The sequence below is a fragment of the Halictus rubicundus genome, chromosome 7, assembly GCF_050948215.1.
Source record: "Halictus rubicundus isolate RS-2024b chromosome 7, iyHalRubi1_principal, whole genome shotgun sequence".
Lineage (NCBI taxonomy): Eukaryota > Metazoa > Arthropoda > Insecta > Hymenoptera > Halictidae > Halictus > Halictus rubicundus.
This window is the reverse complement of record NC_135155.1, coordinates 5,879,173-5,903,246: the sequence shown is the minus strand read 5'-3', so window position 1 is coordinate 5,903,246 and position 24,074 is coordinate 5,879,173. Positions and strand designations below refer to the sequence as shown.

Below are 24,074 nucleotides of genomic sequence, written 5' to 3'. Positions count from 1 at the left end.
CACGAATCCGTAAACAGATTATTTTATTGAAATAATTTTATTTTAATAATTTAATAATCCTATTATTTTATTAAATTCAATTTTTCATAAACCTAATAGTAGACCTTAGGCTGTTCTCCCTCAAATTTTATTTTAATAATTTAATAATCTAATTATTTTATTAAATTCAATTTTTCATAAACTTATTAGTAGACCTTAGGTTGTTCTCCCTCAAATTACCTTGTTACAAAATTATTCTGCAATTGAGCTTACGCCATGCCAGAAAAAAAATTTTCAAAAAGAACCACGCAAACGGGAATACTCCTGAGAACGTCTCTTTAATAAAAATTATTTATGATTGTCAACGTGACATTATTCGAGACCTCCAACGGGAATTGTTAAACGCGAAATCCTTCTACCACTTGCGCAAACGTAAGCCTCTTAAGATGATTGCCGGCAGTTGAATGGTAAGTGCAGAATTTATGGTTCGTTAGCCTGCAATTAGAACCGATCCATTTAACGTCGTTCTAATCGAGTCAACGGCAACAGATCAGCACGAAGGATCGCAATAGTCTTGTCTCTCTACGATCCACTGGATCTCCATTCTTCGATCGACAAACGGGGAAAACTTTTTTTTCTTCTTTTGCCACGCCCCCAAACAATCAAATCCTCGAACCGGATCAAGATGCAGCTCTGTAAAAACCAAAATTTAGGGACGCGAAATTTCGACCATGAACGAAAAAACCGGTTGCGTGTAAACAAATGGAAATAGCTTCGATTTCTCGGGACGTGTTCATGCAAATTCGCGAATTCTTATGCAAAACGGGAATCGAGGTGTGAATTGCTGTGGTGGAATTGCCGGTCGACTTGGGTTTGTGTTGTGGAGTTGCTACTGGTTGGGATAGTAATCGCCATTGTTAATTTTGATCAGCTTCTTGCGCATTTGTGGGCAGCCACAGTTGCACAATCATTTTTCAATATTGGTCACGATTGATGCGCGTTGACACATTTTTGTTACACTTTTGTTATATTGTGGGTGGAATTGACTAACTTTTGTTCAATCAATTAGAGAATAAATAGGACCAGGCTCATTTATTTACAACAGAGATAATTTTATACAATATTCTAAAAGATTAAATAATCACTAAATTAAGACCTAGAAATTTTTACTATATTTGTATATATACTGAAATATATATTTTTGATGGTATTATCTGGCAACCTACATCAGAATTTATTAAAAAACTTTTCATAGTATCAGAATCACTTTGAACACTAAAACTAGCGCAAATGATCTGTAAATTGCGGATCTTTATGCAAAATAAAATTTGTTTTTCCTTAATCGCAGGAGAAGGGAACTAAATAGGACTTTATTTCTCTCTTTTTAGTATAATAAAGTTGTGGACAATGTCTTTATATTCTCAAATTCTCACCCATTTCTGTCATAGATGCATGAAATCCGCAGTCTAATGTGATTTGTTTTACAATTGTTGGATACAGACTACTACAAAAAAAAAAATTAAAAAACGAAAAGAGCAGTGTACGGTGATTTCTCTATATATGACGCCAAGGCCTGTATGATAAACGTCGCGAAATCATCCCCACTACCGCGGGGTATACCGGGTGAGGGGCCGCGAACCTCGAGAGGCCTCGGACGCCGAGAGTAAGGTCGCGTGCGAAAAAGAATAGTATCTCCTGGTCGATATATGTCCGTGGCTAGACCCGTCTTGTTGACATATATCGCGAATTCACTGTATTTACATGCGAAAGAAAATGTTCTGTATCGATAGCAAAACGATGGACTCGAACAGAAATGTACATAATCTCTGAATAGCTTGAACAAATTAAAAAAAAAAAATATACAAAACTAAAAATCAGCGCAGAAACGGAACAATGTTTTCGCGAGTGGTCGAATCGACGGGTTTCGCAAATAATTCGATGGCTGGCAAGCGGATCTAATCTGAAGTCAGCCGGCGTATCCTCTCGCGATTTAATAATGCTCGTTTGCATAAAGGAAAAAAGAAGAAGAAGAAAAAAAGGAAGATAGAGGCCAGGAGTCATTGTGCTCCGGAGAGCACGCCCGCCCGGTCGTTTGCGATTCATCGACATTGTTGGCAGAACTTTCCTCCGTCCGATTTTCCCTTTCGCTCGCGGAATTAGAAATTCGACTTAAACACGGCCGCTCTTGTTCCGCGGCTCATCAGGGATTCCGTCGTCGCTTTTGTCTGTATTCTTGCACGTGCAATGACCTTCTGCAAGGGAGAGAACATTGTTCACCCGGGGAAAGTGTCGTACCGATGGCCGGTTGCATATCGTTCGGCGCATCCGCCGTACTTTCGCCGACGGGTTCCTGTGTCCCTTTCTTTTCGGCGGTGTCTGGCCTTGTGACTGACATACTCGGCATACTGCATGGTTCTCTCGCTGGTTTGCTAATTTCGCGCGAGTTCTGACCAGCAAATCTTAGCTCTAATTCGGTTTTGAATTTGTGCGAGCATTATAGTTTGCACAGGTGTGATACGCACATTAACAGACAGACTTTGGCCCTGATGTCTTCTAACACTCATATGGGAAATATGCGAATGAATCACTATACACTCGTAAAATCCGTAGTCACTCATCGGATTTCCATCAAGTTCACACGATTCAAATACCCAACGGAACGTATATTTTCCTATTTAGACTGCGGATTTTATGAATTTATGGTAAACCTAGATCGAATGCGGAACAATGAAAAACATTTAAACAATTTAAAAATACTGTTTCATTCTCTTCGGCTGATTAAAATGATCAAGGAAGTATGTAAACGTCTATGTAAAAAATCCGGGGTCTATTCTAACTGTTCCAAGGGTTGCTCCGTCATTAATCCAACACCGCCACAGAAATCTAACAGCACTATAATGTCAGAATTACTCGAACAAGAGAGCGTAGAATCACGCGAGTTTCACGAAAACTACGCGTAACCGATTAAAACGCGTGATTTCTCTATATATGTCGCGAAGGCCTGGATGATAAACGTCGCGGAATTACCCCCACTACTGCGGGGTATACCCCGCGAGGAGCCGCCGAGGAGTGTAAACATACGGCTAGAGGTATGTCTCCTCGACGATATATGTCACTGGCAAGTGTTGTTGACATATATCGAGAATTCACTGTACCTTGTCCGTGACGTGTCACTTCCGAAACTATAATAATCCGCGGTTTATAAATTCCAGTAATCCGTCGACGTGCGTGTTAGTGCCTTCTACAGGCAACGGAGATTTGCAATAGAAAAAAACGGTTTTATAGGAATTCTTCTGCACGTGAGAAAAACCGATCGATCGGTATGTCGGATGCACGTCACGCGTTCTGTTCGCGGCGGAGAAAAAAAGAAAGAAAAAAAAAGAAAAGAAACCTAATCGGTTCGCGATTATTGGCGAACGGCGGTGTGCTCGAACGATCCAAAGATCTACCTCGAGATCTACGTATTCGCGCCGGTTCACGGAATTCGCCTATTCACTTCGAGCCAATCGCTTTCCACCTTGTTCGACCGAAAAGTGCGAATCGTGCACGATCATTGGCCGCAAGAAACCGAATCACTTGAAATATTTGCGACAAGAAACTGGTTGAAGTGACGCAAAAAATTCGGATACGTTGCGCGAATATGTGTTGTTCCGCGGGGAAGTAGTTTCGCGTGACGTTATGAAGCATCAGATAAGGGAACTGCCAACTGTGTATAGCACTCGCCAATGATCTGGGCGTGTTAAATATAGCAAACGGTCGAATACATTGTCAAAAAATTTAGAAATCTTGCATTACTTTCAACTCGTTGACACTAGGTTTGTGGGACGAATATTTTTAATTTACGATTATTGCAAAGATGCATTCACGAGGAATTATTCAACGAACTCATTTCTACAGGAAATTCAGAGACAATTTATTTTCTATTGCTGTTGACATTGAGTGACCTTGAATGACCTTCGCCAGTGTATTCGTCTTGAGACACACTGTCAGAATATAAACAAACAACCATACCGTCCCATTAAAAAAAAAAAAAACGAAGTTGACCTTCATTTGTCCTTGACGCCTCCGACTATAAATAAATTAATGACATCAGATCATGAGCCCCTCGATACCGAAAGTAAGTTTGGTTTTAGTGTCTTCTGTCTTCAAAAGTGAGTTATTCGCGTGACCTGTTTAAAAATGGCTCACCCTGTATATTATAAAAAATTTCCGAAAATTTGAATAGATAAATTCTCGTTATTTTTATAAAGTAATGTAAGATAGTCACAACTATAAAATGTAGAATAGTTAAAATTATTAAGGAAAGAAAAAATCTGTGGCTCCCCTATCTCTCACGATAAATGCGGATAATTTGTGTCTTGCATATAAATGTCCAAGTCATGATCGTAGATGATGTCACAGTCTTGCACACTTCAAGGATTTTATTTCATAATAAGCGTCGTTAAACGCAGCGTACAACAAACATTTCTCTACAACATTGAATCATGCCGGAACACAATATACCATGCACTTGAAAGGACCAAATATAGTTTTGGATTCATTCTAACTGAACGCTATTAAGTAAACTGTAACGAGTTTATCACCATCATTGAAACCCGGCGAGGTTTCCAGCAGAAAATCTCGATTTCAAAAGAATTCTCGTTGCCGAGGAACAGCCAGGGAATATATTACGGTTAATTGCGCCGGTAATTAAACGGACGTGGAAAGGTTCAAACATCCGCAGACCGTTCGAAAGCAATAACTATATTTTCCGATCATAATAATCGTGTTCTCACTATAGTTTTCTTTTCTTTTTCTTCTTTTTTCTTTTCCATTTTTTCCCTCGAGCAAATTTGCCCCGCAACGCGAAGTGAAGGGCGAGCCCGTCGGGATCAATTTGTAATCGATCTGGGAAAAAGAAGAAAACGATAATTGCGAAATCGATTTCGATACAATCGACACGCTGCCGCCGGTCGATAGTCGGCATTTTACCGTAATCGTGACCGTTTTGACGATTGCAAAAATATGATAGGTGCGTAACCTTCTCTTCGAACTGGCTGCTTTCCGTATTTGCAACGCTTTCACGGAACGTAAGCCTCGCGAATCAGCTGGCTTTGACGTATTCCCATAACTCCGGATGCTTCGACGGTGAGTCAAGTGGTCCTAATTAGTCAGTCAAGGATGGGAAAATTGCTACTCTGCTTCCTTCCCAGGGAATCCGGTTTTTTGGTCCCTTGAGAAAAACCCAGGATACCGCTGCGACTGCCATTTCTCACTTGAAAGGAAGTCTCGGCCATTGAAATACCGCCATTGGGATGCCTAATGTAAGATTGTAAAGAGGAAGTCCATGAGGAATTATTTAACATATTTATTTCTTCGGGAAGGGAAATTTAAATTAAAAAAAAATTTCTTTTTTAGGGGAATTTATTTCTTCATTGAAAGGCGAGGTTACTGGGGTCATTTGAAGTAACCTTTTCCTTTGCGAAAATCTTCTCCGCGGCTTCATTAATGAGTTATTAGCGAAAAACACGGATCAATCACAGCGCGCCTATAGTGGACGGATTCCGGCTCGGCCAATGCCAACGCCACGCTCAGTGGGGCCCAGCGGCGAGGCGGGACCCCTCTGCTGTAAGCCGCGCTGTGATTGGTCCGTGTTTTTCGCTAATAACTCCTTAACAAAGCCGCCGGGAACATTTTCGCAAAGGAAAAAGTTCCTTCAAATGACCCCACGAACCTCTCCTTTCAAGTACAACAATTTTGGGATACCCTGTATATTATTGACAAATGGCTAAAAATTTTACAAGATACATCCTTGTTATTCTTATAAAGCAATAAGTCTTACCTTTACTCTATTAAACAGAAGCTCAACAATTTTTTTTGAATACTCATACCTTCTCAGAAAAAGGAATGGAATAAAAATGATAGATTGTTTCATTCATAACGTCACAGTTGAAAGGAAAATACAATCGGTGATTAATTTGTCAATTTGCAGAAATTGACGTTGAACCGATCAATTTCTAAATATTTCTATATACTGTAACAATTTCGATCGCCCACCAAGATATCATTTTACATATTATAGTAATTAATTTGATTATTATCATTTGAAGGGCTATTTTTAAGTTTCTCTTGGATACAATGCAATTATTGAGAATTATGTTAGTAGATTTCCAGTTACTGTAGCATTGCATTCACTTTTACCCACCGAAATCTCATAATCAGGCTTTCCAATGGCTGAGCAATATGAACAAGAAGCTCGATAATTTTCTTTTAAATAATAATGCCAGGAGAACTTGCTAGATTATACCGTTCGAAATAAATTGTACGTTTAAAAAAGAAACTACCATAGCAAAAACATTAATATAAGAAATCTTCAACTCTTAATTTTTTATATCTAAAACAGTATTAATGCCTGCCAGTAAGTATTTAATAATTCTTAAAAATGTGTTGTAAAATTAGCTTTTCCCAACCGGAAGGCAATCTTCCCAATATCCCCAAAACCAGGAGGGTCTATTAATTTTCTTTTTATGAAATACCGCTTCAGAGACGCTTTACTCTATTTATAGCTACCGGCATATTAAAATCACCAATGATACTGAAAAGCGTATTTAAAAGTCCCTCAATTATCGTTTAAGAGGCTCCCGTATACCCGTCGGCGGTTGCGGGGTTAAATTAGTTCGGACAAGCTGCAATTACGGATTATAAATTGCCGTGGATTATTGAATAGCCCAACGATGTTTAGTTAAAACTGAAAGGATGTTTAGGCAGCGCAGATAGTTAATCAACGGGCGCCAATACAGCGTCGTGTCTCGTTCGTTTTTCATTCGCGAGGAAAAACTGTAACGGCTTAATCGATTACGTTCGACTAAACGCGGCCGAGGAATAGTCGACGCGCTCTCGTCGGGAAATTACAATGCACACTGAGCCACGAGCAATGAACATTAATATTCAACCGGTGTGTTTCGTCATTGAATTTCTCGTATTCGCGCTCGTTGTAGCGAAAATGCCTAGGAAACTGTTACGTGGCGGTAATTCATGGCGCGAGCCAGGAATACGCCGATTACATTATGTCCCGAACAATTCGCCGGTTTTGCAAAATCGTTTTCGCCGGGCCGTCGAGCAGAAATTGCTTTCGGGGGGGGGGGGGGGGGGGGGCTAAAAATCGGAGCACCGCTGAAGAAAGCGTTTTGCTATCGCGCACAATTCTGCGTGGTTCTCCGTGACACATTTTTTCTCCGCTTTCGCCGAAACTGAATCGTCGAAATTTGAGTAAATCCGCTAAGACTGGAACCTTTGTGTGTGATCATTGATCACCGATCGAAAAGAGTCTCGATTCCCTTGCGACGGTGTCAGAGAAAATTCGCCAATTTTAATAAATCCCTTATGAAATATATCGAGACACTCGCGGGTCGATGAAATTTTACAAAAGGATGCGCAAGAGTGGCCATCAAATTTTATCTTATACGAAGGTAGAATACATATTGGAGAGGAGGGCCGTGGTTGGATTTTTGAACGATGACGTGAGCGTCTCTGGAGATGTTTAGGAAAGTCCAAGAGGTGAATCCGCAGTTATGGGTGTTTCATCCGATGACACAGCGAGCAGGTAGACACCTGTCAGACGCCCAACGAAGATGGCACGAGGGAGATTGAGTCTGCAGATTTTCTGGTTTATCTGAGTCACTGGGGCCAAACAGTTGAATTAAGAGCCAAGGGTAGTCACGTGACTTTTGCATAGTCAGCAGGTCGGTAACTGCTGTATAATTTCTTTGTCTTCGTTTTGGTCTTGGTCTTGATCCGACGGGTCCTAAGTCTGTGACTAATCTTGTCACATTTTTTGCTGTGTATTATGGATATTATGAATTCTGAAGTTTCAAGTTTTTGGCTTTATCTCGCAGAGAATCAAGACAAAATACAGCTCAATTTGTAGCTGGAGATATTTTCTAGCGCGCGCTACTCTCGATTTCATCCAGAAAACTCATCCAATGGCATAAAAATGCTTGGATTCCACGGCACGCGAATCGTCAGTTTTTGGCCTAATTCTAACGCTTATATTACCAAATATCTGCATAATCTCGTCAGCGCATGACCAGCGCGCGCTAGATTGAACCTTCCTCTTTCGAACGAGCCCTTTCCCAGCGTAAAATATTCTCATATAAGGACGAAAAGTTGAGGCACGTGAAACCATTTTCGCCTATTTTTGTCGGTAACGTAGTCACTCTACCTTATCGCGAATCTACGGACTCTTGGCTCAAAAATTTTGAAATTTCTCATGATCCGACAGAAAATGTTTCCAATCAAATTGCAGTTAAAACTGTTCCGAAAAGTGTTTGTTTCCAGAATAACCCAAGGTCACCTTGACTCTTTAAAATAACACTATACCATGTTTTTGATTCTACAGTGTTGTCGCTGACGTCAAAACTAGTTTAATGATTAGACTGCGGATCTTTATGCAAAATAAAAAATGTTTGCGTCGACTGCAAGACGCAGGAGCGAAATAAAAATTTATTTCTTCTTTTAGTTATTTTATTAAGTTGAGGCCAATACGTGTAGTCACGTATAGAGCTGTGCTGTTTATTGTGGTCTATGAAATGTGAAAAATATGAACTTTTCCCCATTTCAATTTTTTAATGAGGTGCGAAACTCAAACGATATTGCTAGTTATATTTTAGAGCGATATTAACACTGATCCCGCCATCACCGATCAAATAGAGCGGTTTCATATGTTTTATGTTACTATTATTACAATTATAAAGATCTTTCCATGGAAATTCGTTGAATCAATTATTTTTATTCAAGCATATATAATGAAAATCTAAATAAATTTAAAATCTAAATTAAAAATCTAAATTAATTTTATCAATTCATTAAGGCGACACGTACCCGTTGTTTTCAGTCATCTATATGTTTACTGTTAAATTAGCTATGTTTCTTCGAGATGAAAGTAGTCCAATCCAGAAATACTCTGAACAAAGGATTGGTTCTGTTAGCTCACGAGACGCTGGAACACTTGATATATGCGAACAGATCAGTTGGACCTTATTTTACTAATTGTTTCAATGAGAGAATGTTGCACAATATGCAGTGCTTTCTTTCCAAGTTTCAGCCTTCCGCGCTTGCATGTTGCAGGAAATGTTCGAAGATAAACTGCACGACGTCTCTCGTTCATTGTTGAACACGTTCGAAAGTACTTAGACTAATCTATGTTGTGCAACCGTGGGCGCGTACAAACTTAGAAAGTACAGTGATTTGTCTGTATATGTCGTCAAGGCTTGGATGATAAACGTCGCGGAGTTATCCCCACTACCCGAAGCTCGAGAGGCCTCAGTTGTCGAGGAGTGTCAACATAACTCCTGGACGATAAATGACGCTGGCAAGACCCGTGTTGTTGACATATATCGAGAATTATATTATTTATATTTACTAATATTTATTTATTATTAGGTTTACGGGACCCGTCAAAATGACGGTTTCTAATATTTTTAATTTGCGATTATTGAGATTGTAAAGATCCATCTACATGGAATTACTAAAAACATTCTTTCTTTCGGTATATATTATTTAAAAAATGGCTAAAAACTTGGATAGGCACATTCTTCTTGTTTCTATAAAGTAATGTAAAATATTCACTTCTACTGCTCCGTAAAGCTAGTGTTAATAAAATCGATATAAGCAGCCTCCTAAGTGTGCCAAAATCGCCACGATCAGCACAATAAATTGTACCATGTTTCCTCGATCCCCTAATAACGTTATTTAAAATCGCAATGTGGGAAACAGCCGTGTACAAAGGAGACACGTGTCCGTAAATTTTACGTTTACGTCATATCGCATAGGTGTTCGACTTATACAATCGTGAAAAGAAACTCGAAAAATAGTGGCGAACAGACAAACAGAAAAGCGCAACAGGTTGGAGATAGCGCGTTCTGCAGAGCGTTAAGATCTATTCGCTTTTGTCCAGGAGCTGGCCGATAACTCGGCCGACGATATCATCGGTCGAGATATATCGAAGTCGAGGAGACTCGCCCACGTTTCCTGCATGAGAAGCGTACCTGGATACGTTTCTGTATACTCTCTTGGGTATACTGTGTGTGGTGAAGGGTGTGCGCAAACGGTTCCACGGGGCAAGTGCTAGGCGTGGCTCATAGGAGAAATAAGAAAGGTGTACACCGTATAACGAAGTCGTGGGCTACGAGTGGAAAGGCTTACATTGCAGCAGAGGTTCCCAAACTTAGTTGCCCTGCTGTCCTCCTTTCAGGAAAAGATTATTCGGTGCCCCCTCAAGAATTTTTCTACCTACTGTTCCTTCTCGAGAATTTCTCGAGAAATTTAAATCTACGAAAATTCTTCTGAATCTCATTTATTTTATAACATAGTTTCGGAAATGAATTTTCAGTTAACTCAAATTGCATATTACTAATCAATCGCGTACGTATAAGCATATCTACAGGCAGCATATCAATGCCTACGTATGCATGTTTGCAATCTGAAAATTTATAATAATTGTTGCGAGTGCATGTCGATGTGAGGTAATGCACACCCAAAAGGACACCCAATCTTCAGCAACTTTTGGATGTTCTGTATGCGATAAAGCCAACATCCACACAAAAAGAAATTTTTCTACGCCTACAGATTTTGTTACAAAAAAAGAGAAGTAGATTGTCTGATTCTACATTAGACGCATTATGCTTCTTAAGAAGTCATTTCAAAACAAAAGCGTAACCTTTCACTTTATAAAAGTTTGGTTTTAAATAAATAAATTTATCGGTTATATTTAGCGCCTATTTTTTCCCTTGTTTTTAAAGTTATGTACATATTGAACAGGCATAAACACTGAGTTAACGTTTTTTGCCCTTTCGATAAACATTATTAACAATATTCCAAATATTATAAGTTTCCCAATATTTTTTTATTTCATTAAAAATTCTCGAGAATGTTGAGAAATCAGGAACACTATTTCTACCCCTTAAACATTTTTCTCCTTGGAAATTTACCACCTGCGACATGTTGGCCTCTTCAGAGATGAATTTCGATAGAAACGGATTGCGGATGTGCCAGTCAACGTATTAACCACGTATCACATTTTTAGCATATTTGCCTTATCAGAAAAAAATTATTTCGTGCTCCCTCAAAAATTTTTCTCTAATAAGTAATTCTTTTTCAACCTTTCAGGACAATTCTCATTTTTTCGTTGGAAAATATTCAGTGGAATCTGGTGGGCATTAGGTCTTTTCTAGTTTTTTATGTGTCTGTAATAAATTGTCATTGTTTTGATTTTGTATACAGTGTTTACTCGATATATGTCCAAAAAACGGGTCTAGCCACTGACATGTATCGGTCAGGAGATACTATTCTTAGATCCTCGCGACTTTACACTCTTTGGCAGTGGGGATAATTCCGCGGCATTTATCATCCAGGCCTTGTCGACATATATCTGCATAATCTACATAATCACTGGATTTCATTTTACAATTATTCAAATTGTCGATATCTTTCCGTGTTAGTGAAAACTAGTTTACCAATGCAAGCTAGCGTACTAGATAGTGCAAAAATCAGAATAAGTGCAGATTTCGAAAATGATCTAATTCGTATACGAAAGATAGCCAAAGAATATGTAGACCTCGAAAAAGTACAATTTGACTACTTCTGGCGCCAAGGTTTCCAACTGAACCCGAAGTTAGTATCGTCCTCCTGAGGTCGTTCCGACGTCCTTCAGGGGGAGGGAGGTATAGTTTAGTATCGTTTAGTATCGCCCACTTTGGGAGGCACTGCATCAGAGCGCCCAACGTTACCGGAATGTTAACTTCCCATGTCGGTCTCCCGTGACCGACCAATGCACGAAAAGAAAAGGCGAGTTTCGACCTGGTCCAATGGCGGCAAAGCGAGCATGATCAAATCCCGGATTCCTGCGAACGGCACGCAAGGTCGTGATCCTTAGGCCACGAAGTGCATCCTCTCTAAATTCATCCGACGATCTTCAACGGGCCGCGTTCGTCGTCGTTCTCCTTTTATTTCCGAGAACCTGACCCCGCTCGCCTAAATTTGCTTCGGGAGTATCCTATAAGCAGGGTTAGTTCGGGGCAAAATGTGCAATACCTAAATTTATTACATCGCTCAGTCATTCACACGCCCCGAATTCATATAATAAAATAAAAACTGGAAAGTTATTATGTGTAAGCAATTTTAGATTTGAATGCAAGAATTTTCAAGAAAATTGCTATAATTATTTTGCATTTGATCCATTCGAATTACTCACTGTGGATTATTGTGCCTCAACGTGTTCTGCCAAATAGAGTGAATTCTCGATATATGTCAATAACACGGGACTTGCCAGAGTCGCGTTATGTTTACACTCCTCGGCGTCCAAGGCCTCTCGAGCTTCGTGACCTCTAACGGGATATAGCCTGCGGCAGTGGGGATAATTCCGCGACGTTTATCATCCAAGCCTTGGTGACATATATAGAGAACTCACTGTACTACTTATTGAAATCGCAAAGATGCTTCCTCTATAAATTATTAATTCAATTTCTTCGTTCATGCACAGTGTTAGAAAAATTGCGAGAAATTTAAATAAATTCGGTCTTGTAATTTTTATAAAACAAAGTAGTCACATTTTGTGCTCAGTACGGTTAGCGTTGAATCATGCAAAACTTTCTTCCAAAATCCTTGTCTATCTTCGACAACAACCGAGTTATAATTCGGATACTATGCAGGAGATATATATATATATGTAGATCATAAATCATTTTTCCCGAAAGAATCTTTGTCGATCGCCGTTACTATTATAGGCGCTCTTAAACAAAAAGCAAAATGCTGTCGAATGCAACTATCTCTGGCGTTTAGGACTTTCTAAATTTCTAGAAGCAAATGCAACAAAAGCAGCCGATTTCACCTACTTCTTGCACCGTATAAAATCAGCAAAAGGTGTTAATTCAGCTGTCGGCAAAAGTTCACCGAACTGGTAATATTCATCTATCATGTTACACCACTATCAAACGAGTGGAAAGGTCGCGGTCGCTCTCCCCGGTTTTGTTTCTATTTGCAAAATCTGACGCAACAGCGGATCAGGACCGAACCATTGGAATCATACTTCGCTCGAAATCTATTTCCACCGAGAACATTATGAAACCAGTATAATACGTATACACTGATTCAGTGAGAATCGAAGACGAAAGGTGAACAGATTCATTCCTGATTTGCGTCATCGATTGTGGAAGGTGGGGCCGGGGAGGGGGACGGATCAGGATAAATGGATATCGTGCATTCATCTTGATCCGGAATTGGATCGTCTGTTTTTATCTTGAAACGTTCCCAGACTCGATTCTAAAAATTCCATTCTTTCGACCAAGTAAATCGACCTTGTTAAGTTTGCTTTATAAGGCACGACTTATAACGAAGAATTACAACCATATATAACCGATCAATGAATAGATCAATCCTAATTTTGATCTCAAATTTTTACAAAAAAAAATAGTTCGAGAAATATATTTTTATTTTTACAATTATTAAACAACGAACTAAACTTGAATATATAGCTTCAATATGTTCCAACTAACACGTACAATTTTTATTTAACATAAAAATCCGTGGTCTAATTGCTGCGGTGTAATTCGAAGCATAATAAGGATAACATTGACTCCGTAGACTTCGCTTCGCATAAGGTCAAGAAACGTCCGCGACTCGATCATTCTCTGAAACAATACAATCTGTCGTGCGAAATTGACCTCGGAGCTGCGTGCCATTAGGCGTGTTAAATAACGGCTGTCGGGCTCGCAGCGTTTCACGGATTACCGCGACTCAATTATGGCTTCTACAGGGTCGTTACTCCGTGATATCGCGGATTAAAGCGCGAATGATCGGCGAAAAGGTTGGCGCAAAAAGAATCAGGAAATCGGCAATGAATCACGCCGAACGACCGTCCGTGAATAATCGGTCGGAGCTTTCTCGTGGAAATGATGGTACATGTATTCGATGAATTTCAATATCAGATTCCGCTTCGTCCGGATTCGATAACTAGGAACATTATTCGAAGCCTTCTCGTTGATTACAGTGATTTCTCTATATATGTCGCCAAGGCCTGGATGATAAACGTCGCGGAATCATCTCCACTACCGCGGGGTATACCCAGTGAAGAGTCGAGAAACTCGAGACGCCGAGGAGCGTAAGGTCGCGTGTGAAAAAGAATAGTATCTCCTAGCCGATATATGTCCGTGGCTAGACCCGTGTTGTCGACATATATCGAGAATTCGCTGTATTTCTACCGGACATGTCGAAAGACACCTTTTACCATTTTAAAGGGATGCTTGAATATACAGATTCTGTATAAAAAAAAATAAATTGAACTAGGTGTGCATACAACCGCAGTAAAAGTAGTGCTAAATTATTTTCTGCCAATGTCTGGATATGGAAAAATCAACTATAATTTCGAGAAATTTTCCGTGACCACGAGATACTTTTCAAAAATTAGGGGAAGGTAGCAAAGTATAAACTAGGTAGAACCCAATTGACAATTTAATTCATTAACTAACATTAACTGACATTAATAAATATGACGTTATTCAACCATTTTTCCCGCAACTTCGACGATTCCGATCTAACGACGTCAATATTTATAAATTACTGTACGGTTTAAATCAACCAGATGATGTAACTTCAGAAAAAGGTTATTAATGGCGTTCTGGAAGCGTCATAACAAACATTTTTATCCTCCTCGCATATCAATTAACGAAAAATGTTGAGGCCACAAGTTGATTTATAGAGTATGCGTTTTTTGGACTTCGAAGATCTTGCTTATGTTGTTCGTGCTCGTCAAACCTTTCCCCATTGATTATTCAACTCCGTAATATTTCTAAAATATTCTTTGACTCGCATACCGTTTCAAAATATTGAAAAAGTTCGTGGAAAAAAGCGAGTTCTGTGAATTCGTTGCATCAGAAGTTGTTTTACCTTGTCCGAAGGATGAAACAGACTGATAAAAACATAATGACGGATGCTTCAAGGACTTTCTTCAATAATTCCCTGGAAGAAAAACGAAAATTTGTATTATCGCATATCTACATTTACCTTAATGCACAAATATAAAAATAACAAGAACGTGTTACCCACATTATTGGCAATATTTTTGAAATAATATACACCCAAAGAAATAAATTTGCTACATAATTTCTCCTGTATGCATCTGTAGAATCTTAATAATTGTAAATTAAAAATATTAGAATTCGTCTCTTTGGCGGGTCCCGTAAACCTAGAGTTAAGCAAATGAGTAACACTTATATTCAACATTGGAACGACCAAACCATCAAAATTTTAGATAGTTTCTTTTACATTTATTAAAACTTTAAAAATTGATCGGTCACGTTTAGGACAATTCTAGTGTCAACAAATTATTATACGAGTCCGACTCGTTGTTTTACACGAACGAATTAATTATACGTATCGCAGAAACACAATAAAATTCTGAATGAACTAATTTTCGATCCAAACGAATTAAAGAGCCGCTGAAATAATTAATTTGGACGCTCAATGCGTACTTACTCGTCGGAAATCAGCACAGCGATCGCCATACTCTTCGTACGTGTAATTTACGAGCGAACCATGCGAATACCGGTCGTGTTCTTCGATCTGCATACAATGAGTTACCGCGGGTACGAACATTGTCGCAATTATTATCGGCGCGCGTGCATCGGTCGCGATTTTTTAAATATTTCGCGCCGACATCGGCCGGTTATGCATTCTTTTCCGGATAGATGAATAGGCGTAGCTCTTAAACACGATGGAATCTGACCTTTCCGACCTGCAGCACACAGAGACAAGAAGACACTGAAAAATGTTCGCTTAGGCTCCATTGTTATACCATAAATTCTGCCCCCGGTATTCGCAATATAATAGAGCATCGAAATATTGTTTGAAATTAGTGCCGGTCATTGCAACTCTCTTTTGCATTACATTTTAAATAAAGTTGTAGAAAATTGTTGGAAACAAAACTTAAGAAATAATTCAGGAGGTTCAAAAATAAATAAAAATTGAAGAATAATTCAAGAAATATCTATTGACTGTTTCCAAGATACAGCGAATTCTCGATATTTGTCAACAACACGGGTCTTGCCACGGACATATATCGGCCAGGAGATACTATTATTTTTCATACGCGACCTTACGCTCCGAGGCGTCCGAGGCGTCTCGAGTTTCTTGACTCTTCACTGGGTATACCCCGCGGTAGTGGAGATGATTCCGCGACATTTATCATCCAGACCTTGGCGACATATATAGAGAAATGCCTGTAATTAGAGTACGAAAGTATTGTTTAGAATTATCGTCAATCAAGGAACTGTCTTTTGATCCAAAAAAATCACTCGAAGTCGGAAGAAATTGATGGAAACAAAATGTACAAAAATTCAGAGCGCGAAGAGTGAAGATCGTCAAACGGAAATAAACAATTGACCCGGAAACACTTTATTCCGCATAACAATGTAATGAAACAATCGGAAGCCGCAAGAAATGAAGATATTGACAGTGAGAGATCAAAGATTCGAATTCCCAGAATCGTGCGACACCGTCCCAGAAATGAAATCAGCATCCCAGCACGATTCTGATGACAAACGGTACTCGGAAACGATTCGCGACACCAACCAAGATGCTGCAGGTTAATGGCGAACGCAACAAGTTCTATGATTACGCGGATGCCGTAACACGTGCCGACGATGATACTTCGCGATCATCGGAACGTCAGCGATGACGAGGAGAGCTGTTCTCCTCTGTGATCGTTCCCGCCGCACTCTGGATCACTTCTATTTCATGCCGCAATCTTGCCTATGCACCGTTTTTAATTTCTTCTTTTTCGCAGAAGTGTCGGTGCGTTGCAACAGTCGCTTACGATCCCGCCGATCTCGGCGCGATGACTAAACTCACCGTGCGTTTATGTTGATTACTATTTTTAGGGACGGTGTTCGGGGAAAAATGAGTTCAGTGAAATCCTCTTTACCATAGATCAACACTGTTTAAAGCGAATAGCTCTTGAGCAAGTTTAAACAAGCAACTGGAACCGAGGAGTTACAATGTCTATTCGATAAACCTCGATAAGTGGGCTATTTCAACGACGATCCTAAAAGTTTTATTCAAAAAAAGAAAACAAATTATATTAATCTTTCAATATTCCACGCATTTGTAAATATTGAACTTTTTAAAATATTCTTTTGGGTTTAACTCACAAGAAGTCCCGCGAGACGGCACAAGGGCAAAGAGGACACTCGCTCGCTCCGCCCATCCCCACCGTTGACGCTCCAGTAGGCCAATGCCTAGGCTTTGACGTCACACGCTGCATAGTATGTGCCACCGCTTTGGCCAATAGAGCAGCTAGAGGCGTGCCCCTTCCGCCCTGACCAATCAGCCCCGCATTCTTTTCGCGAGACTTCTAGTGCAGCACGCACATGTAGGTTCTTTCGTTTAAATGTCTACAAAAATCCGCTGAACATTTTCCAACGAAAAAATGTACACTCGTTCCTCAAATGCGAGGTGAAATATCTTGAAAGTTTCAACACGAGTGGCTTCCTAATTCCTTAAATAGAAATTCTCAAAAATTACCTTCTTTTCAGCATTACAAACCAGACTTCCTTATTTTCTCTGATCGTATGATAACTTTTAGGAATTTTATTGCAAGAGAATTATTGTCTACTATAGCTTCAAACTTGGTGTACTTACTCACTAATATTTGAGGTATGTGCTGAAATTTTTTGAGCTGGGAAAAACCTGTCTTTTAGTGGCACAGAACGCCGGACAAAAAGTTGAAACAAGAGACCGCTGTCTAAGCTCTTAAGTACGGCGCGCTCGTCCGCAACTCTGTTTTCCAGGGACGGCGCGCCTGGCCGCGAAAGGCACAAAAGCCACTATAGTGGTTCGTACCGTCCAAACCGACGATTTCCACGGAAACCACTATAGTGGCGTACCGTTCGAACTGATGCTTTCCACGGAAGATCGTCATCGTCGCAGCAATTCTCGAGGCCTTTTCGCGGCCGTACGGATCGACCGCGAGTCTCGGATGAACGTTCCTCAATGTCGCGTCTTTATTGAGTTGTTAGAGAAGCGTGCCGCCGCTTCTTCGCTCGCTTGATCGTGAGTAATCACTGCGATCTCTCCCTGTTTACGAGGTTGCCGGTTACGCAACGGACAACACGACGGCACACTCCTACACTGTCCGTTTATTGGCAATGATCGGTATTCGTGAGCCACGGGCTGGAGAACCCTGATCGATCGCCGCCGGAATCGGCATTCTGTGATCACTGTGCGAACCGTGAGAGTTTTTCGGTTGTAAAATTGAGCCGATACAGACGGTATCATGCGCGTCGTGTATGCGAATGCACCATTCGAGAACTGTATCCGATCGAGGGCGGAGCAGATCATAGGTTAAATTTTTGATCGAGCGTTGCTAATGCCGGTATTCAAGGCGCGACCGCGAGATCAAAAGATCGAAATGGAAATTTAACCCTTTGTGGACGAGTGCCGCGGAATTGGACTGCATCATGCTTTCTGTTAATAGGTTCAACGCTGTCGGAGCATTCTCAAATACGTACCACTCGCAAGCATGAACAGAATTTTTATTAGTGCTAGGGTCCAGGACTCAATTACTGTGGGGGTACCAATTAGGCCGGTATTAATTATACTTATTTTTAAAGCGTAATGAAAATATAAAAGAAAAGAGATATGTAACTGATTTTAATGAAAAGAATTTAATATCTATTTTTTAGTATTCCTTATGCTCTAAAAATAAGTATAATCAATATAGCCACAGGAATTGGTACCCCCACAGTATTTGGGTCCCTTACCCTACATGCACGAATCGTTTATGGTCATTTCATATGACTTTATAAAAATGACAAGAATGTGCAGATTTGTAATTTTATCATAATTTTCCCCTAAAAATATATTTATTGAATAATTCCTCGTAAATATATCTTGACAATTTCTACAATCGTCAATTTAAAATTGTAAATTAATCCTACAGCTGTCAAAATGGCGGGTGACGTAGTTACAGTTTTAAGGAGTTATGGAGGATTAATTTTTTATTATATATATAAAATTATTTTTTATCAAAGGATCAAGATATACATCTTGTATTATGTTTAAGCAGTATTGGCCGAAAATTTCAGCCGAGTATCTTAAACTTGAAAGCCATGGCAGCCATTTTTTCGGAACCATCTCTCCGAAACTGCTTATGCAGTAACAAACACTGTTTCGATTCGCATGTAAATATTTCCGTAGGGCTTTATCTGCAACTTCTTAATCTTACATTGAACTAGACATCTACAGCCAGCCCTTGTCGAAGGCCATTTTGAAAAGATCAATTTTTTAGAGAAACAGTAGCTCTTTGAACTGAAACATGTGGTTCAGCTTCTTTTGTTAATAAAATCCAGCAGCTTCGCGAATTTCCAAATAAATCTTTGTGAGAACAATCTAGGATGATCATTCTAACAGAGTAGGCCAAATTATTTGGCCGAAGGCGCGTACTTGCGAAATCGACAGATCGATTCCAGCCGATAGCGCGAAAGTAAAGGGTGAAATAGTGAAATCTGCGCGTCCAGTCACGCATTATTGTTCGACAGGAATTCATCGTCGCTTCCTGTCTTTCCAGTAATCGTTAACACAGCCGAAGATCTGCCGATAACAGCATGGAGCATTGCATGTTACGGGACAATGCCAGCCGTCGATTACACAAAAAACAAAAACTATAACGAGAGAAAGGAATGAAGGAAAACCGAGCCGGGCAGCTTTATATTCGGATTACATAAGAATGTTCCGTGAACACGTGGTACAAGTATCCTGTATACAGGATCAATTTAATTCCGCCGAGAGCAAAAAAAAACCGAATTAACGATCGATCGGCAAGAAATATTCTTTCCTTTTCGACGAGGTAACTAGCTAATTGTTATTTCTCGTGTGTAGCCGGCGGTATGGCTCGATGACAAATGACGAAGGCGAGTTAAGCCTTTTTTTTCAAGAACGCTTCGCCGCAAATCGAATGTATCCGCTTGACGGTAACGAATCGATTAGAGCTCTAGGCGTTTGTCGTGAAAAACTGTTTTTGAAATTGTCATTTAGACGATTAAAGCATGGCACGCTCGTCCGCAACTCTGTCTCCCAGGTACGGCGCGTTCGTCCGCAACTCTGTCTCCCAGGGACGGCGCGCTTGTCCGCGGAAGGCACAAAAGCCACTATAATGGTTCGTACCGTTCGAACTGACGCTTTCCACGGAAAGCCACTATAGTGGGGTACCGTTCAAACTGACGTTTTCCACGGAAGTCACTATAGTGGCGCACACTGTTCAAGAGATTAACAGCCGTGGCTCGTTCCGGAACTCCAAATCAATTTCTCGTGGTAAGAGCTTCCTGTTCATTTTAGTCGTACACTCATGAAATCCTCAATCTAATAATAAAAATGACGGCTGAGTCATTTCGATTGTTCGGAATATCCGGCACTAGAACTCGCAAGATCCGCAACGGTGGAAAAGACTAGAAAACGCACCGTGCGAAAAGTGATTGCCGTGTCGCAAAAATGGATTCTGCCGTTGTGAATCGGTAAAAGTTGCTCGTAACGCGTTACGAAATCTGCGCGGTCTTCCTTGATTCGCCCTGTTCTCTGTCAACCGACTTCCTCGAGGCTCGCGAAACTGCCATAACACGCCGCTTACATACCCCGTTTCTTGACCGTACGTGCGTTCTTGAACTTCCGCTTATTACAACGGCCGAACTTGCGAGCATAACGCTGGTCGCTAATCGCTTCGCGACAGCGCAATTATGTAAACCCAGCTGGCGCAACTGTGAAGAACACTTTTCTTTCCTATGGTATCTCGGTTTGCATTAATATAATACTAATAGAATAATTAATTTAATTTTTAGATTATTGTAGACCGCTTATGACCGCTTATTTGAATGTTTCACGAAGTAGACTTCGATTTTTCTGCGGGATCCATTTTATTTTGAACCGTCCTAAGGGGTACAACCAGTGGCGGGATTAATGGTAAGCGGAGTAAGCGGGGATAAATACGTTTTTAATAAATTTATTTGTAACGGTACGAAATTTTTCATTACTTTCTTTTTTTTTTTGTTAATAAGTTTATCAGAGGTTTTTTGCAACTTCTATTTCTATCTTGAGCTTGAGGGCCCCAAAATTTTTACCGCTTGGGGCCTCCGCTTGACTCGAGCCGCCACTGGGTACAATTGTTTTCTCAAGTGTTGATCCGTAACTTATAAATCGGTTGCAAATAGATGAAACGTAAAAAGAGTTTAAGAGTACTGTTTCTAAGAGTTACATTATGTTCCATTCGTTAAAATTCTTTAAAAAAATTTAAATTTCTGTACAATCCTCATTTTTTACGATTTATGTAGAAAATTTTTATTTCGCACAAAGATCGCGAATCAAAATTTGAACCAGTTCAGAGTTAACTTTTCTTTGAATTTTCTCAAAGCTGTTTCCAAGTATTCGCAAAACAATGGCTAGAATAAAAATAAGGTCGGAGCACCACACATAAAACCGTATGATATTTTGCCCATTAAATTTCCACTTAATTGCTACAATCTTGTTCGCAACACAACAAGAACAACGCGTTGATCCACTTCTTCTTGAATATACAGAATAGTCGGCAACATCAACCCCTAATTATTTCCCTCGTTTTATCAACAAAAACGTCTTATCTGGACGATCAACACACTCGAACGTGACATAACTTTTCTAACTGTTAGCGGCCATTCGATCGGTCACTTTTTCCCCGGTGTTTTCTTATTCTCATGGCGGTCGAAGGAAAACGACGTTACGTCACATGACCCGCGGAAAGATGAATGGACACGTCTTCCCACTGCTCGCACTAATTATTTATTACCTTGATTCCCGTTACGACGTTTCCGTAACCCGTGCACCAGTATCACTCCGGTAATTATAGTAACGATATTTATTGTTTCGAACGAGCCTGTTCCCGTGTCGTGGAATTGCTAAATCGAATTCCGATCCCGGAATCAGCACTGTCCGACGAATGATTCACGTTCTCGTGACGTCCGACGGTGTCTAGAAAAAGGAAATGTTCACATGATCGACGTGGGTGTAGCCTTCCGATCGTTATCATTGACGTGCGGATTTTATAAAAATGGGTACGCGGACTCCTGTGAGTTCTATGCCTGTGCCGGAGTCATTTCTGACCCACGTCGATATTTTGCTAGAATTTTCCTTGGATATAAGGCGATGGATCGGGACCGGCTTTCGTCGTATTTCGGATGAAGAAAAAGCAGAGGTGATAACGATTTTCTTATTTCGGAATAAAATTGTACATACAGTGATTTATATATGTCGCCAAGGCCTGGATGATAAACGTCGCAGAATTATCCCCACTACCGCGTGCTATACCCTGCGAAGCTCGAGAGGTCTCGGACGCCAAGGAGTGTAAACATAACACAGTGCTGTTGACATATATCGAGAATGCACTGTATTGATGGTCGCTCGAGCTTATCCTAAAATGTCTCTATTCAAATCTTTAGCCATTTCTTTTACAATATATGCCCAAAGAAATAAATTTTGTTGAATAATTTCTCATTCACGCCTCTTTACAATTTCGATAATTGTGAATTAAGAATACTAAACCCATGAACCTACTGTTAAGAGCCAAGGGAAGTCACGTGACTTTTGCAGAGTCAGCAGGTCGGTAATTGCTGTTTAATTTCCGTTCACAGCCTTCAGCCACAGACTTGGTGGAATATCTATACCAAAGCAAGGAATATCAATTTTTAATACCGATTGTTGTTCTTTATTTCTTTAATCCAATCAACTGTCATGAAATATTTCAAGTTTTTCGAGCACAATTAAACTCAAGCACAATTAGAAATAATACCTGCAAATTCACCTTCGAAGCTGCAATTTCTACCTGAAGCAGGGTATATCAGTTTTCACTACTGATTGTTGTCCTTTATTTCCCTAATTCCTGTATGATTCAATCCTCAATAATTGAGGCACGTAAAACCATTTTCGACTATTTTTGTCGGTAACGTGGTCACTCTACCTTATCGCGAATCTACGGAGTCTTGGCTCTTAAGGACATCGGTGTATTAGTTTCAGCTTAATCAGATAATCAAAAGATAACAAGATTTTCATTCGGCTCCTGTGGCTTGCAATTAATGCAAATATTTTTGATTTGCCACGAACATTCGCAATCTAGTTGTCATCATCGGGTCCAAACAGAAGGTTTGCTTCTCAGCTGTGTTTTTCTCATCTAGGCGCCATCTGTTTCTTTCGCGCGATTTGATGACGTTTACACGTAGCTTTTTCTTGATGCTTTTTTCATGACTGTTGAAAAGATCACTGTTCGATGATAAATGTCTTTTCCAAGTTTCTTTACATTTCGTTCGCCGGCAAATGTTAGATGATCGCAGAAGCGATCGCGTGGTCCATATAAGAATCGAAGACTATTCGAAGAATGTTCTAAAATGGTCTAAAAATGAAACAGGATATCGAAAGCGCGCTAATTAATGCAAATTGTAGCCCCGTAAGAAAGACGAAGCGCTCAATGGCTGCGATTTGATGCCATTTAAACGTTGAAGCAATCGCGAGCAACTTTTTCTTGATGTTCTTTCGTGATTCTCGAAGTGATCGCCGTTTAACGGGGAATGTTTCTTCAAGTTTCTTCTCGTTTCTTTTTGCTGGTAAATAACGTTGCTTGATGTGTGTTTCCACTCGGTAGAGATCAATGAAAAATCTAAAAACAGGGAGTTCATAGTAATAGAAGCAAGTACTACCAATCAATTATAGTAATTACACCACGGATCTTCATGTACCGGGTGTATCGAATTTATACGTCGCGACTATCATAGCGAGACTCTACACCCTCGGTTTTGGCGGACGTCGAAGGGTATCACAACGTTAACCTTGCCCTTGAATCTCAAGGTGAAAAGGTCGACAATTTTTTCTTTATTTTTATTTTTTATATTAAAAAATTTTCTCACGGAAACATATTTATAATTTCAATATTTCTGAAAGAAAAAATTAGGGGCTAGTCATTTTGACTCTTCCGGCAGATATAGTGTCAATACTCGGGTTCTTTCTTTATGTCCGACTTTCTTTTTGTCGTTAACATGTTTTGCACGCTCTCG

The 24,074-nt window shown here is 39.9% G+C and overlaps 1 protein-coding gene and 1 long non-coding RNA gene across 3 annotated transcripts in view; one reads left to right on the top strand and one right to left on the bottom strand.

Annotated features, from left to right (window-relative positions):
• Naa15-16 (N-alpha-acetyltransferase 15/16) overlaps positions 1-24,074 on the top strand; it is an 86,782-nt gene that overhangs the window by 50,259 nt on the left and 12,449 nt on the right. The window lies entirely within an intron of this gene.
• On the bottom strand, positions 14,937-15,817 carry LOC143355902 (uncharacterized). Its single transcript, XR_013082574.1, has 3 exons — positions 15,487-15,817; positions 15,058-15,196; positions 14,937-14,970 (listed from the first exon to the last, which is right to left on the bottom strand). It is a non-coding gene; the product is annotated as an uncharacterized LOC143355902 (long non-coding RNA).